The sequence below is a fragment of the Phyllostomus hastatus genome, unplaced genomic scaffold (genome assembly GCF_019186645.2).
Source record: "Phyllostomus hastatus isolate PE091 unplaced genomic scaffold, TTU_PhHast_1.1 phas_scaffold_93, whole genome shotgun sequence".
NCBI classification, from domain to species: Eukaryota; Metazoa; Chordata; class Mammalia; order Chiroptera; family Phyllostomidae; genus Phyllostomus; species Phyllostomus hastatus.
In genome coordinates, this window is record NW_025334042.1 from 143,276 (window position 1) to 158,080 (window position 14,805).

At 36.1% G+C, this 14,805-nt stretch overlaps 1 pseudogene; it reads right to left on the reverse strand.

Moving 5' to 3' along the window:
* The window catches only part of LOC123812531, a 31,845-nt pseudogene that overhangs the window by 15,988 nt on the left and 1,052 nt on the right, over positions 1–14,805 (reverse strand).

Sequence of the window (14,805 nt, forward strand, 5' to 3'; positions counted from 1 at the left end):
ATAAAAAACACAGCCTATGGGAAAGGGAAGTTTGACATTGGCAAGGCCACAGCTCTGTTATTGTTATAAGGGGGTTCAGTAATGAAAAGGAAAAATGGTCTAGTTATTTGTCTTGATGATAGGTGATGGTCCTCTCAATTAGACAAAGTTAATAAAGGAAAAGCAAGTGTTGGTTAACGAAAGAGGTAAACGGACACTGAAAAGAAATGGATTGAAATGGGAAGGAGGGATCAATCTTTCTGAAGAGAAATAAATCAAATTAGGGCTGAGTTGCATCAAATTTCTAGATGTCAAAAGCATTCTAAGTTCAGACTGTGGTGGTCATTAGCCGATTTGCTGTGAGATCCATTATTCCAAGCCCTTTCCTTGCTCTACTCCGAATCACAGAACAGGTCTAGGTTAAACTATATTTCTCATTATGCTTTGCCAATTGGCTTCTGTTTAGGTTCAGGCAATAGAAAGTACTGGTGGAGACTGGAGGCGAGGATGAAAGGAAAAGCATTTTGCCACTAGGAAGGCACAGTGAACCATCACATACAACACTTTGAGTGACTTGGAAGGCTGCCAGTTTTGACTGAATTCAGAAAAAGAGTTTGCTCCTGGGTATAATTACTCTTCATCTCTAGACCTGTGAAAATAAAGAAACAAGTTATCTGCCTCTGACATACCCAAAATCCAGTGGTGAGATTGATGCAGGATAACAGCTATAGACATTCCAATTCAAAAAGGGGGGAAATGGAGGTAAAGCCCTGACTGGTGTGGCTCAGGGGAGCTGGGTGCTGTTCTGCTAACTGAAAGGTCAGGGGGTCTATTTTTGGTCAGAGCACATGCCTGGGTTGCAGATCAGGTCCCCAGTTAGGGGTGTGCAAGAGGCAATCAATTGATGTTTCTCTCCCTCTCTTTCTCGTTCCCTTCCCCTCTCTCTAAAAATAAATAAAATCTTTAAAAAATGAAGGTAAAAGGAGTCTCTGGTCCACAATAGTTTTGAAATACAGTTGGGTGAATGTTGGAAGTTCCTTAATTAAGTTCTTTGACTTGGGAATAATCCTCCATTGCTCTTGGCTCTGCCCTCTGGGTTCTTGGCTCAGCACTGAGTCATGGAGTCATCCTTCCTTTTCATGGAAGGTAGCATATATTCAAAGATGAGTAGGTTTATCAGCCTGCTTCCTGTGAGTAAAACCAGGGGGTCTGACAGCCTTCTTTTGTTTTGTATCTCTCTGTCCTTCCAATTTCAAGTTGGCATCATTTCTGCTAATAAATTTCTTAAGAACTTTATGGGTCTTCTTATATTTCAATTGACTCCACTCCATTAAATAAAAACCACACAATCCACAGACTGTTTAGAAAATAATCCATTCTCTACCTTTGGCTCCTACTGAGAACCTAAAGCTGAGGAAAACGCTTTTAAATTTCTTAGAGGGCCAATGGTTTGGTTGAGAGTATTTGAGGCACATCCTTAATCTCTTGAAATGTCCCTTTGTATAAATAAGTAAGCTGCCTGACCTTTGAATCAGTTTTGAATTTTTACAAGAGGTAATGGAGTTAACTCCCTGGACACTTTCTTTAGAGCAGGATTTCCTGACAGTGCTCAGAAGCCATCTCCTAGTGTAAGTATTTTTATACTACCTGGGGAAGATGAAGATTTTCAAAATCATAAAGTCCTGATCCCTTTTTGCTTAACAGTTCTTTCCTTAAATTGTCTTTCTGTTCTTTCATTTCACTATAAGTAGCCAGAATAAACCAGTTATCACCTTCAGCACTTCACTTGGAAATCTCCTTACCTAAATAACCAAGTTCATTACTTACAAGTTCTGCTTTCAATAGAACTGCAGAAGACGTCACTAGGTTTCTGACAGTACATAACAAGAATTCCCTTTCTTCTAGTCCCCACGAACATGTTCTCCCCTTTCTTTTTGAGTCTTCCATAGCGGTGTCCTCAGTGTCCATCATCCTATTGATGATCTGGGCATGGTGATTTAGGCCTCCTCCATCACACACTTCACCTTCTTCCTGCCCCACTGACTGCTCCGTTCCATAACCACAGACACACGTTTTAGGTGTTTGTTATAATAGCACCCCACTTCTAGGTACCAAAACCTGCATTAGTTTTCTATTTCTGTGTAACAAATCCCATAACCATAGCAGCATAAAACAACACACACACTTATTACCTCTGTTTCTGTGAGTAAAGAGTCTGGGCACAGCTTAGTTGGGGTTTCCACTTTTGGACTTCCCCAGGCTACATTAAATGTGTTGGCTGGACTGTGCTCCCATCTGGAGTCTTGACTGAAAGAAGAATCTGCTTCCAGGCTCTTTCAGGTTGTTGGCAGAATTAATTTCCTTGCAGTTGCGCACCTGAGAGCTTCAGAGATTTTTGCTGGCTGTCATCCAGATGCTGTCCTCAGCTTCTAGAGGCTGAGTTCCTTGCCTCATGTCTCTCCATAAGCAGTTCACAATACAGTGGCTTGCTTCTTCAAAGCCAGCAGGAAAGTGAAACAGAACAATTCCACCAGCAGGATGGATTCTTAGGTGATGTAGCATAATGATGGGAGCAATGAATCCCATCCCATCAGGCATATAATGTAATGTAATTATGGTAGTAATATCCCATTACTTTTGCTATATTCTGTTGGTTGGAAACAATTCACAGGCTCTACCTACATTCAGGGGTAGAAGCTTAGAGAAGAGCCTTAATACCAGGAGGCACAGATCACTGGGAGTTATCTTAGGGTCTATCTGCCACACCCAGCAATGGGGATGGAAACAAGTGGATAAATACTCCCTGCTTCTTCACTCAGGCAGACAATTCTAGATGAATTCTAAACAACTAATTGAAGATCTAGAAAACCAAGGCATGGAAGCCTAGAGCAACACCTAGATTGATAATGCACCCTGGAATGGCTTTCTTTCCGTCCATGTTTTAGTTTCCCAGTTCTCCACTCTTGTTCACTAGGATCCCCTCCCAAAGTCAACTACCTACACACAAGTTATTGTCTCAAACTCTGATTTCTTGTGAAATTCAGATTAAGATAGAAGGAGTGAATAAACCTGCATAAATGGTATGCTACAAAATAGGAGGGATGGTAAACAGAAAGTTCCCCCCACAAAATGACACCCCTAACCCCATTTCCCATATAAATTCCCTAGACTATTTTTAATGAAGCACACAAAAGCATTCCAAGATATAGTATCTTAACTCTCTCATCCAGAAAGCCAGAACTTTCACTGGACACTAGATTGGACTAGGCTGGCAAGTGGAGCTCACTTAGTTTCTGTTGCAGAGGGAGAACTTTATAAAATATCAATCTGGCAGAACTTGAAAACTCAAAGAAAGCAACAGAAATATTTAATCATAAGGTAGAAAACTATTAAGGAGCATTTATCACAAAACAGCAGTTCCTTCCGTTATCTCTGCCTTCATGTCACCTCAAGTAGTGACTACCATTCACTCTACTCTGGTGGAGTAACTGTCTTTCACTCTGCTTTGGCCAAGGCATTTGTCAAATCATAAAGCTGAAATGACAGTCAGGTTGCATGTTTGGGGGTGGGGTAGGGATGGAAACACAAAGTAAAGAAAACCTGACAATTGGGAAAAGAGTTATGAGGAAAACCATGTATGGCTAGGAAGGAGAACTAATGGGTGCTTAGGAAAAGGACTTGAGTCAGAGTTATCTGCACAGTGAATCATTTTAATCCTCACGTACACCTTCTAAAAGGATTGCCTTAAGATTAAGCTGGCTACATGGTCAGAGTCATCATTTCCTTTTTTTGACATTACATGGGTGCTCTTTGAAATGTCTAAAGACAGGTGGCTATCATTTGGTTGAGTGTGTTTTATATACAGACCCAGCACTGAGCTAATTGCTTTGCATACAATTTCACAACATCGTTATGAGGATAGATGTTATTATTATCCTTTCCCCTAAGTATGAGGAAACTGTTAACTCCAGTTAGGATGTTGAGTAACTTGCTCAAGGTCACACAGCCAGTAAATGACAGAGCCAAGACTAAGTTCATGGCTGCTGACTCTAAAGTTAAGGTCTTTAACTATAGCATCACATTACTCCTCAGGCTTCAAGACAAGAAATCTCAAAAACTGTTTTTTTTAATACTTAAAAAGAATTTAAGTTTTTCCATATCTCATTTTAGTCTCCTAAACTAGTTAGCTTAAAATTTATGTTCTTCTCTGTAAATGCAAATTAATTTATAGTGACAGAAAGCACACCAGTGGCTACTTGAGGATAGGAAAGGGTAGGGAGGAAGTGGGGGGCAGGAGGAAGGAGAAAGAAAATGGCACACAAAAACATTAGGGAAAGATAAATATTTTTTTTTTAAAGATTTTATTTATTTATTTTTAGAGTGGAAAGGGAGGGAGATAGAGAGAGAGAGAAACATCAATGTGCGGTTGCTGGGGGTTATGGCCTGCAACCCAGGCATGTACCCTGGCTGGGAACCGAACCTGCGACACTTTGGTTCGCAGCCTGCGCTCAATCCACTGAGCTACGCCTGCCAGGGCTGAAAGATAAATATTTTTATGATCTCGATTGCAGTGATAGTTTCACCATTGTGTATATATGTCAAAATTTATCAAATTATCTTTTACATATGTGCAGCTTATTGAATGTCAATTATACTGCATACTACAGATGCAAATGTAGTTATCAACAAGTGAAAATGTCTTGGCCAAGATTAGCCAGAAAGGTGGTAGCAGAGACACAATAAAAATACAGTTTTTAAGATTTTAAAACATATTTTTCCCTTCAATTTTATAAATTATTCCCACATGGTTGAAAAGGATTCAAACAGACATAAAATATCACTTCTGGGTTAACGTATGTCAATTGAGCACTGGAAATCCATTGTGAATCCTCTGATAAAAAAGTTCAATTTATCCTTTTAGAAGTTTGTCATCACATGTAATCTGAGAACTATGTATTTTTAGGAATTCTAAAATTGTGTAACCAGCAGGGGGCAACTAAATACTTTAGAAATAGCATCTTGTACAGAAGAACATATTAAAATTGAAGACTTGGCATTCCCAGTTGTGTAGAAGAATTGAATACTTTCTAAAATGGTAATTAATGCCCAGCCACACATTTCACAACATTGAATTTGTGAAGACAATTAGAACACTGTCCTAAGTAGACATTTTATAAAACCACAGTCTAAGGCATATATGTGGCAGATTATGTTGGTTGTTTTTTCAGTCTACAAGGCTCTCTGTAAAATTCTATGATTTTGTAACCAATGACTCTTTTGGAAGACTTCTCATATATGAAAATATAATAAATATTGACTTATTTCTATGGGTTATTCTAGGATTCTGCAATTTCACTTGACATTCTGAGGTCAAAGTAAATAGGGTGTACGCAGGATCTTGTTATTAATCTAAAATTTCATAGAATATCATTTACTAATCTTCTTTTACAGAGACTAATTTTAAGGTTGTTGTATTAGTCATGGTTCTCCAAAAAAGAAAGAAAAAATATATATATATATATATATATATATATATATATATATATATATATATATATATATATAAATTCTTTCCTTTTACTTCAACCTCAAAATGAAGCCAATATCAAAACTTATTCTTTCTTCAAAATATAGATCCAGTCTAGTTTAGGCCACATTTAGCTCTTGCCTGGACTTTAGCCCTAATATCTGGTCTTTCTGCTTCCCCCTTTACCCTCTTCAAGCCCTTAAGGAGAAGCTACAGTGATCTTTTTAAAAAGCAAATTTGGTCATGTCACTTACCTGCTAAAACAACCCAGTGTGTAGTGCACTCTGAATAGAATTAAAACTCTAACCATGCCATGTAGACTCCTGTAGGATCTGGTCTGTATTAACTGCTTAAATTTAATTTCCAGCCATGTCTGTTTTACTCAGTATAGCATATATTCAGTTCCTAGCATAATTTGATTTTCAAAAGTCACTCAATAACTATTGAAAAATTAATGGATAGAGATGATGACTTAAATTTTAGATATTCAATGTATTTGTGATGAAACATCAAGCTGGACACTACAATAATTAGTGAGTAAATGTATGGTCCTGTCGCTCAGGAGAAAAGACTAGGCTAGAGATATAGCTGGTAGATTAAAAAGAACACAAGATTCATTTCCCCTTCTTTTTCTAGGAAGATATACAGAGCAGAAAGAGAAAGGGGCCAAGTATAAAATTTGGAGCAAAAAGAAATAAAGAAGGATAAACTTGCAAAGGAGACTGAGGAGCAGTCAGAAAGATAAGAGGAAAGCTGAGAGAGTACAATGACAAAAAAAAAAAAAACTAAAGAAAAAGACAATTTCTGCCCCAAAGCAAACAAGAGGCATACTAAGAAGTTGCCAGTTGGTGATGACTGCTAAACTGAAAAGGCTATGTGGATCTAGCTCTAAGGTAGCTCTTACTGGCCATGGTTAAGATGCAGAGGCAACCTAAGTCAGATGGCAAAATGAATCAGAAGGCAAAATAAGTCAAAAGGCTTTGCAGAAGTAATGAGCTCGGCTGGTGCTCTGGTAGCCCCCCATGCTGAAATACACAGGCTTGTGCTGATAATGCTTCAGAAGCTTTATGTAGGTTCAGTAGAAAATAGTGATTTTTTTCAAAATCACCCTTTGTTATTATAAACATAGTATATGCATGGTAGAAAATCAGAAACTAAATATAGGCAAAATAGAAAAATAAAAACAATCGTATTCCTTATCCAATGATTACCACTGTTAATAGCTTATTGTATACCTTACTTTTCCCTATATTTGCATATAAATAAATATGTATTTTAAACAAAAATGGTATCATATTCAATGTGCAGTTTTGTAACCTATTTACTTTTTTAAAAGCAACAGTCTCTACCTTTCCAAGTCAATAAATTTTCATCTAACCTAAAAGCCAAATTCAGATTTTCCTGTTAGTTTCCAAAATATCTCTACTGTAAAAACTAGTAAGTAAAAATAAACAATTACTATTTATTTTTCCTTTCCTGTAGGAACCATAGTTCAGGGTAACCAAACAGTTCCAGGTAATAGAAAGTCAGAATATAGAAGTAATGATGGAATTAGAATTATTTTGCAATTCTCATTGAAATTATTGACTTGTGTAAAGGTTTTCAACAGGTGTTAAAGCTTAAAATTTATGTCTGCAGGGGAACTAGACATCTGTATAGTATCCAACTAATGTTAAACAAATTATTTTTTGGCAACTAATTTACAAAGTAGGAATGAGACTGTCATATCATTAATTCCATTATCAAACATCAAGCAAATAGCATGAAAGATGCCATGTAAAAATATAATACATCAACCATAAGTATTCTAGCCCAAAATGTTTAACTTGAGTTCATTAAGTCTTTACCTCTCATATCTTTCAACAACATTAGCTTTTGAAAAGCCATTTTTGCATTTATAAGAAATCATAGATAAGATGTTCTGGGTTGCTAAGCAGTACTGTGAAGGCAGAAGAATAAGGAAACGCATGCACTACTGTATTGTGCTTAGAGACATATTTTGTTTGACTTTGATTTATTGTACATAATAAGTTTGGTAAGAGTGAATTGGCTGAGACAGTTGACTCCATGTACTGTGGAGGAGGAGGCCTGGTTGATAGTCTTACATGAATGGAAGACACAACTCTGAAATCCAGCCTGGCTCCTGGTTGCTGAAGAAGTGGCTTTCATTCTCACGTCACATGGGATATCCTACTTGAGTTGGGGATTGTGTAAATTCTTAAATATATCAGCTTTCACGACCTGACATTGTGTCCATGTCTTCTATAATTCTCAGAATGAGGGCAGTTCTGCAAAAGTCTTGGTATCAGTGGGGGGTTGGTAGAGTGTACAGTCTATATGTAATTTTCTTACAATTGAGTGGAGTGAAAATATAGTGATATCGTGTAGAATGTAACAATCCCCAAACAGTAATCATAATAGTGTATATTCCATGAGTTATTTAATTTTTATAGCAATATTGTAAAATTGGCTTTTTTAAAAAACTCCACAGATGAGAAAAAGAGCATTGGTGAGGTTTACACAGCTAGTAAATGATAAGGCTAGGATTAGAACTGAGGTCTGACTTTACAGTTGAGCTCAACCCTTCTACATTATACTACTTCAGTGAGTCAAATTTGTGTTAATGAACCTTGTAATATTATTGAAGTGATTTTGAGATTTTCTTTGGACCTGATAGTAACACTAACTGATAACAGTTTCTGGATTATCACTGCTAACCTGATGGGAACATCTGTGCATGAAATGAAAGTGCTTAGTTCTTGTCAAATATTAGCACTGACAAAAATAAAACATTAACTGAACACTTTCGATTCTTTTTCAGGTAATAGTCAATGCTATTCAAGGCAAAGCCTAAACTTGTACTTGACATGTTTTTCTACTTTTTATGAATTTGACAGTTGCACATTTGGAATCTGTTCAAGTTCTATTTGTAGCTGAATCATTTGAATGCCAAGGAGATCAGTACATTTGCTTCTTAGCATCTCTAGGGTAATCTGCATCTGCAGAAAGCTTTATATAAATTTGGACAAGTTAACGTCCTCAATCTTATTTATTTACCATAGGCCACGTGATGGTAGCCTTTCTCCGGGGCTTAAAGAAGTTTGCAGCAAATAACAAGTAGCATGAGTTGCTTTGGGGTTGAATACTTTTACTAATGAAAAGCATTGACATGATAAGGAGAGAAAGATAACTATACAGAGTCTGGCAGAAGTGATGCCATTGAGTGTGGTTGGTGGGGTATGTGAATGTCTCACATGAGATGAACAGCAATTTGAACATTTCACCTAAAATGTCATACACTGTGCTTGAGTGTGATGTTATGTTACAAAATTGCATGCTTATGATTTTGTAATAAAAGATCTTTTATGTAATAAAAAAGGGGCATTATTTGTGCCAAACTCTGTATTTGGGTAAGGGTAGAAAATAACAAGTAGTAGTGGTAGAGTACATTCCCACCACGCAGCCTACAGTTGGAGAAAAAAAAAACATATTTTGAAGGTTTTTTTTTCTAAAGCAGAGGCCCAGTTATAGTTTAGAGTTGTGGGTCTCTAAGAACGAGACATTTAAAAAAAACCAACATAATCACATATTATCGTACCTAAGACCAATAATTCTTTAATATCATGTAACACCCAATCAGTATTAAAATTTCCCTGTCTTATTAATGTATTTTACAACAGTGATTTGTTTGAATCAGAATCTTAAAAAAGCCTATGCGTTACATTCGGTTGATATGTCTACTGAGTTTATTTTAATCTATAAACAGTGCCCTCCTTTGTTTTCCTTGCCTTTATTTGTTGAATAAAGGTCACTTTCTTCTAGAATTTTCCTGTCCTTAGTTTAGATCACTGTATGCATATGGTGTACTACTTTTATAATAATTTAAGGACTGTTGGGATGTAAACGGTCAGGTCCAAGACTACCTGTATTTGGCTGACAGAAAAAGGAAGTCAGTGGGGAGTAATCAACGAGGTGGGACCACCAGGGGAGAAGTTTTTGGCCATTTCTGGAAAGGAGCTGACATTCAAAGATGAAGTCTCAAATAAAGGCGTGCCAGCTCCAGTCCATTTCCAGGAGGGTGTTAACAGGGATTAAGGGTTAAATAAAATGACTGAGGAAGTCTGGTAGGGAGAGCCTGGTCTCAGCTGTGTATGTGAGAATATGGGCAAAAGTATGGCTCCCACAGGAATTGACTGAAAAATGAGGGGAGAATATCAAGAGGGCCCAGATGAGAGATGAATCTAACAGGAACCTAAAGTGAATAGGTATTTTTGGAACATAGGGTACGTGTCTTCTTCTGCCATCTTGTCATCTCTGGGCAGCAGTGTTCTGGAGTGGTAAGAGATAGTAAATACCTAGGAAATTTGGAGGAAGGCATCTAGGCAGGATTTGTCATTGCTTAGGAGGGGTGGTGCTAGATGGCTGCTACCTGACAATGCTGTGAGTATGCATGGAACCCTCACTCCCAGCAGGGAACAGCAGAAATGACAGTTCAAAACACACTACTTTATAGGTAGGACAAGCCCTTTGCTGGTTTTGCATCCATTTCAGGAAAGAGGTGGAGTAACCTACAGATACTTGATAATGTTTTTGTAATGGGATGGGCCTTCAACCCAGAAAAACTAATAGCTTATTAAATTGAAAGACAATGTACAATCTGGTTAATATAAATTGAATTACTGTGACTTCTCAGAAAGTCTATAGATGTGTAAATACGGGTTGAACAAAGCTAACTGGATAATCTACACTAGTAATATGAATATATAATCTTTTATATGTTTAAAGATATAGACATAAAAGTCACTTGGACATTCTGCAGTGAACGATAGATTTGGTTTTATCAAGAAAGTACTACAGAATTACATTTTGAATAATCTCATGTGGTTGAGGGAAAGAGAGTAAAGCTTGGTAAAATAAAAGACACACATAATTTCTTTGCATTAGTTAAAACTTTGAAAGTGAAAGGGCTTATTTATTTGTTCTATGTTTCCTACATTTACATCATTGTGATAAACAGTTTTTTATACACTCTCATGAAACTGAAATGAAGAACATATTTACACTGGAAATGGGTAGGTATCAGAAAGAAATGGGCTCCTCTTTGTTAAATTTATTTGGAGTTTAGGATGCCCTCTGAGTTGAATTAAAACTCAGGAGCCAGTTCTTATATCCTGAGCATAAATTTCTAACTATTTCCAGAAATGGTGTTAAAAGTCATAGCACCTAATTTTGAATAGGCAAGGTGGGTGGAAAGAGTAGGCAGAGCTTTTCAGTAAGACTTCATTGTCCTTTATCTGTGAATACATAATTATGTAATTCATTATGATGAACTTTCATTTTTAGATGTCTATGGTGGGAATCACTAATGCTTCATAGGTATGTGAATATTGTATATTATTCTGCCTTTTGTTACTCTAAATCATGGTCTCCTAAATATACACTCATTTCTTAGTCTAATTATTAATAAATTACGTTCACTGATACATTATGCAAATCTAAACAATAAAGCCATTATCAAGAAAAATGTAAAATGCTGTACCAGTACACCTATTTAAAAGAAAATACCAATAAAATGTTAAAATTTTACTTACATTGATGAGAAAAGAAAAAGGGAATGCTTAATGTTGTTGCTTCTAAAGGCATATACTAGATGGAAATAATTATACAAATGGGTATAATACTTGATCTGATGAAGTCAATAGGTATAAAGTAAAAAATTTATTGGACTTATTCTGATGTTAGGCATATGAGAGATTGTTATTTTTTCCTTTAAAACATTATTAAAATAATTTAATGTCTCTTGTATAATCACTGGTTTTTAAACTTGTTAATATTTACCACTTTCAGTGTTCTTCCTTTAGTCTCACCTCTCAGACCTACCACTTGAGATCATTTTATTTTTGTCTAAAGAAAGAAATTTCTTTAGAATTTGTATTAGTGAGGCTGTATTAGCAGAAAACTCTGCTTTTGCTTGCCTGAAAATGCCTTTATTTTGGCCTCATTCTGGAAAGATCTTTCCACTGGGTATTGACAGTCATTTTCTTCTGGCACAGTGAAGATGTCCAGTCTTCTGGTTTCTGTTGTTACTGATATAAGTCAGTTACCAGACACTTTGAGGATAATCTGTATTTATTCTCTGCTACTTGGAAGGCTTTCTTTTTTGTTTTTGGTGTTCTATATAGTTTCACTATGGTGTACCTAAGTGTGAATTTATTATTCTTTAGCTTGCTTGGGATTTGGGAGACTTAAGTCTGTGGGTTGGAGTCTTTCATCAGTTCTGGAAAGTTCTCAGTCATTATCTTGTCAAATATTGCCTCTGCCTTATATTCTCTTTCTTATTCTCCTGGAGGTAATTAGATTTGTTTTAGATCTCACAATGTCTTCTATGTCACTTAAAGTATATTTTATATTTTTCATTTCTTTTTCTTTTTCTCTTGTGTTTGTGATCATTTCTCCAACTCTACTTCCCAGTTCACTAGATTATACATTTGCTGTGCCAAACAGACTGTTAAACCTGTCCCCTGAGTTTTACATTTTAATAATAATATATATTTTTCAGTTCTTTAAGTTCTATTTTCCCAAATATTTTCAGTCATATTTTATAGTTTATTGTTCTCTGTTCATATGTTTTTCAAACTTGTCTTTTATTTCTTCATTCATATTTTATATAATTACTTCATAGTCTGTGCCTGGTAATTTCAGTGCCTGACGTCCTTTTGAATCTGTTTCTGCAGTCTTACATTTATAGTGTTTCTCACTAATGATGTCTTATTATTACTAATTATATTTTGAAATGTGAGCTGCTAATTTTCCTCAGAATTTTATTTATAATCATTCTGTAACTCTTAAGATGAAGATGAGTTCTTCCAGAGATGACTGACATTTGCTTCTGCCATATCTGAAAGCACTATCAGTTAAAAATTATCAGCTTAAGATGTTTGGAATCACCCAGGTAGTAAGAATTCAAGCTACATTTTTGAGGGAGAGCTGGATTGTGACTCCAAGTTCTCACATATGATTTTGGTTTTTTCCCCTGTCCATTAGCTGACAAGGTTTAAGACAGTTAAATTTTCTTTGTAGAGAATGATGTGTATGCTAGTTAGGGGCAAGTTTATTTCTAGCACATCTCTACACTGAAGGAATAATTCTTGGATCCACAGTCTTGTGTGTGTGTGTGTGTGTGTGTGTGTGTGTGTGTGTGTGTGTGTAGGGCAGGTCTTAGTCTTATAAGACTAAGATTGACCTGAATATAGCACATGGATTTAAAGCAGTTAGCATATGTCACATCTGCTCACACACCAATGGCCAGGGCAAGTCACATGACCAAGAATAATAATACAATTGACCACAGTATTCAAATTTGTGTTGAATACCTTATTTATATCTGAGGTTGTTTTCAATCTTAACCTTCAAGAGAAATCCTCATTACCAACCTTTGGCAACATAAGTATCTCCATGGATTCTTATTAGGCTTAAGAAAAGAAAAAACCTCAAGCCAAATCTCTCATTCTGGGTCAGGGTTGAAATACATTCCGTGGGAAAGATTATCCTGACTGCTAGTAGTTAAACTGACTTGGGAAAAAACCCTTCTCATTCTTAGAAATGAATAATTAAATACTAGGCAAAAGAGATGAATTTTTATTGGAGTTAAAACTGTATAGTTAGCCCTGACCAGTACGCCTCAGTTGGTTGAGCAATGTCCTGCAAAGGAAAAGGTTGCTGGTTTGATTCCCTGTCAGGGCACATGCCTGGGTTGCGGGTTCAGTCCCTGGTCTGTATGAGAAGGCAACGGATCGATTTTTCTCTCTCTTTCTCCCTCCCTTCCCCTCTCTGTAAAATAAATAAGTAAATAAATATTTTTTAAAATTGGATATTTAAAAAGTTTTATTGTAAAATGTTATTCTTTTTTAAAGAGATTTTATTTATTTATTTTTAGAGAGAGGGAAAGGGAGGGTGAAAGACAATAAGAGAAACATAAATGTGTGGCTGCCTCTCATGCACCCCCTACTGGGGCCTTGGCATGCAACCCAGGCATGTGACCTGTCTGGGAATTGAACCAGTGACCCTTTGATTCACAGGCCTGCAGTCAATCCACTGAGCCACACCAGCCAGAGCTCAAATTTTATTCTTAAAATCACTTTAGCAGTAACAAATTGACAAGGTATGTCTTAACATAGCAAATGGGTGTTATCAGAAATTTCTCAGTTACAGATTGTGAAAGATATACTTACATATATTTCCCTATAATATCTTCATTTTCACTTACTTGCATTCTGGTTTCTTAAGTGTGGTGAAAGGAGTTGCATCTATTTTGACAAGAATTTGAATAATCCTATGTATACCATCATGATTTGTTTCAAATCATCATCAATTGGAGAAAAAGGTTATCATTCCTTAAAAAGCATGAAGTCCAAGAAAAAAAAAAGAACTTGAAATGCAGGAAATAATTTATCTAGTCATACATCTAATGACCTAAATCTATAATCTAGACCTCTTTGCTTCCACTACAATACTTTCCATTACAATAAATGGCCATTCATCTTCAACAGCCAATATAAGAATGTAGGGTTAAGGCGGGAGAGGATTAGACATGGCAATTTGCCTCCTATTTCTAATCTTTCATCTCAGTAACAAAATAAAAGTACCAGAAAGCAGAGCCCAGATGGTATATTTCATGTTATCTATGCTCTAGGAACATTTTTATCAAATTTGATTGCAACTTGCAATAGGAAATAGAGTTTAAATCACAACATACAACCCACTCTTCCCCTCCCTCATAAAAGTTCCATAAAGCAATACTTGCCCTTAGTAGATACGCACTATAATATTTTATACATTATTCTATTCCATTAAAACATAAAATTGTCCTGGCTGGGTAGATCAGTTGGTTAGGGTGTTGTCCTGATATACCAAGGCTGTGTGGGCTAGATCCCCCCTCAGGGCACATGCAAGAATCAATAAATGAATTCATAACCAGGTTAGTTAGATGTCTCTCTCTCTCCTTCTTCCTTTCTCTAAAATCAATACATTTTAAAAAATAAAATTGATTTTTGAGTCAGTTCGAAACAAAACTGCCCTGGAAAATAAGACAGGTTTCAGTCTGTTGACAAACTGCAAAGTTATTAGCTTTGTTGAAATGATGACATTCACAGAATAATAAACTTCCCTCCTATTCATTTGAACCACAAGTACCAACTCTCAGACTTCCAGAGTTTGTAGAATCTTTTCCTCATTGGAACACCAATTCATCACAATATCTCACAGATTCTAAGACTTATTTTCATATTTTAACATCTCTA